The sequence below is a fragment of the Sciurus carolinensis genome, chromosome 7 (genome assembly GCF_902686445.1).
Source record: "Sciurus carolinensis chromosome 7, mSciCar1.2, whole genome shotgun sequence".
NCBI lineage: Eukaryota > Metazoa > Chordata > Mammalia > Rodentia > Sciuridae > Sciurus > Sciurus carolinensis.
The window spans coordinates 127,449,443-127,452,362 of record NC_062219.1 but is presented as its reverse complement, the minus strand read 5'-3'; the positions used below and the strand labels follow the sequence as shown (position 1 = coordinate 127,452,362).

At 34.8% G+C, this 2,920-nt stretch overlaps 1 pseudogene; it reads right to left on the bottom strand.

The window, feature by feature from the left end:
• LOC124989390 (olfactory receptor 2B11-like) lies at positions 1 to 2,920 on the bottom strand (annotated as a pseudogene).

Below are 2,920 nucleotides of genomic sequence, written 5' to 3'. Positions count from 1 at the left end.
TCACTTGGAACTGAAGATGCTCCTCACCAGTTTGCCAAATGCTCCCTTTACATCCTTATTTCTCAGGCTATAGATGAAGGGTTGAGTGTAGGAATCACTACTGCATAGAAGAGAGCCATGAACTTGGGCTGGTCCTTTGAGATAGAAGAGGGGGCTGAAGGTACATGCTAATGACTGGATCATAAAATAAGAAAACTACAATGAGATTAGAAGAACATGTTCCAAATGCCTTTTTTCTTCCTTCAGATTATGTAATCTTAAGTATGGCATGTCCAATGCCAGCATAGGAAGCAAGGATTAAGCACAGAGGAACTGCTATTATAAAAATTCACACCACAGAGAGCAAGAGTTTATTAACTTTCTTTTCCACAAAGGCAGTCTTTATCAGATTTGGAATCTCACAAAACAAGTGATCTAGTTTATTGATGCCACACAGGAGCAGCTGCAATGTTAGAGTGACCTCAAAGGCACCATAGGTGATTCCACTTATCCACCTAAAGGACACTAATAGGATACAGATTTGATTCATGATGAAGTTGTAGTTCAGACGTCTGCAGATGGCCACATAGCAGTCAAAGGACATAAGAGCCAGGAGAAGACATTTTTCACCTCCAACTGTGCTTAATAAATAATCTTGAACTTCACAACCCATATAGCTCATGGTCTTCTTACAAGTTCCCAGGTTAAACAGTATCTGAGGTACAATGCTTGTGGTTAAACAGATGTCCAGAAAAGAGAGGTTGGTGAGGAAGAAATACATGGGGTGACGGAGACTGAGATCTAACATAGACAATAGATGGATGATGATGTTTTCCATCATGGTGATGGGGCACGTTATCAGAAGAACAATGAATAGGGGAAGCTCTAACCAAGGATGGTCAGCAACGCCTCGTAGCATGAACTCTTAATGAGTTCATTCTCTTCAATTTGTTTTCCCTATGGTAAGAAATTTGCAAAAACCCCAAATATGTAGTGTTATAAAGAATGATAAATCACAAATCATATATGGGACACAAATAATATGTGTGGCAAATAATGCAAAATGTTTGGAAGCAGGTGACCAAAGCTCTCTTGAAGTCAATAGAAAATAAAACCAGCCATCCTCAACATGTAAGCTAATATTTCAGAAAGTGGACTGACTCATCTTTATAATAAAACTGACAATAGTGATTTCCTTGGGTTATGATAAGGATTAATTAAAAAGTTGAAGAAGCTGTGTTTTCAACCTTTAAAACAATGTTTTAAACACTATTACTGTCATAAAGATCAGCATTGTTTGTTTACATGAAATTTAAAGCTTCTTATCTGATGGAAAGTTGTGGAATGGGGTGCTCGCATCAGATGGGTTATTTCTAGACAGTGCTGCAAGGCATTACAGAAATATTAAAAAGAGTAAAAATATTGAGATTTCAGTCATTAGGGAAGAAGGAGGAGAAAACTTGGAGCTATGGAAATAATCAATGTATTCTGTATGCTGAATTAGGTAGACCTCAAATCACATCACTTCCCTAGTTAGTTAGTCTTCCTGAGCTGGAAGGCTTATTTCTTAGTTCCTTAGAATTGAACAAGAAGTTCACTTTTAACATTAGTTCCCTTAACTATAAATTCAGAGAGTAAAGCTATGACATACTTTTCACATTGTTTAAACTTTTGTCTTGCATGTACCTTTTGCTTGCATAACCTTTTATTTCAAACTTAGGGAATTTTTTTTTTTAAATTAAAGGTTAGTCAATATATCATTTTGTAGGGATTTGCCATTATAAAGTGATCTTACATGATCCCATTGCAATTTAAGAGTTTGGGCAATTATTAATGATCAACTGATTATATATAATTATAAATATATTTTTGAACTATGTGCATAAGTGATGTCAGAAGAAAAATCAATATCCCTGTAAAAGACCAAAGGTATTTATATTAACTAGTTATTTTACATTTTCTGGATTTACATATTTGTTTCTCAGTTAAAACCACAAGGGTAATAACAAAATTCATTGACTAATTAAAGCAGTATTTTGAGAAAAGTAAATGATATAATGAAGGTTCTGATTTATAACATTCTTTTCTTTGTTGTGAGGTGCATTTCATAAAATCCAGATTCTTCTGTAAGATGGGGAATGTTCAGAAGGAGAATTAATACAGCAACCTATTGATAAATTCCTGAGGTACTTTCTCCCTCCCTTTATTGTAAGGATATCAAAGTATATTCTTAGTGTCACCAGGTACAACTTCCACATTCTCTCTTTCTAATAACCTCACATCCATCCTTTGCAGTATTGTACAAAATTACTCATAGCCAACATGTGAGTATTGTCTTTGATTAGATGCTTTCATAGTGCAAAACAATGCAATAATAAAACAATAATTCCATCTAATCCTTAATGAAGTCCATTTGTAAAACACTCCAATAAGATTTTTATACCCATTAAATCATTTGGTATTCACCTTTAAGCTGTATATGAAAGAAAGATTTATTATCCATAATTAAGGACATTGTTAATCATTCACTTATAGTATGGTGATAAATGTGAAGATTTTATTTTTAATTTTTAAAAAATGTTTTAATTTGTTCTAATTGGCTCTATATGATAGTAGAATGCATTTTCACACATTGTACACAAATGGAGCATAACTTCTCATTCCTCTGGCTGTGTGTGGTGCTGTCACACCAGTAGTGTGATCATACATATATTTAGGGTAATGTCTGTCTCATTCTACCATCCTTCCTATCCCCCCCACCTCATACCTCCCCTCACTCCCCTATGCATAATCCAAGGTTCCTTCATTCTTCCTTACCCACTCCCATTATGGATCAGCATCCACTTATCAGAGAAAACATTCGGCCTTTGGTTTTTGGGGATTGGCTTATTTCACTTAGTTTGATATTCTCTAATTCCATCCATTTACCTGCAAATTCCAT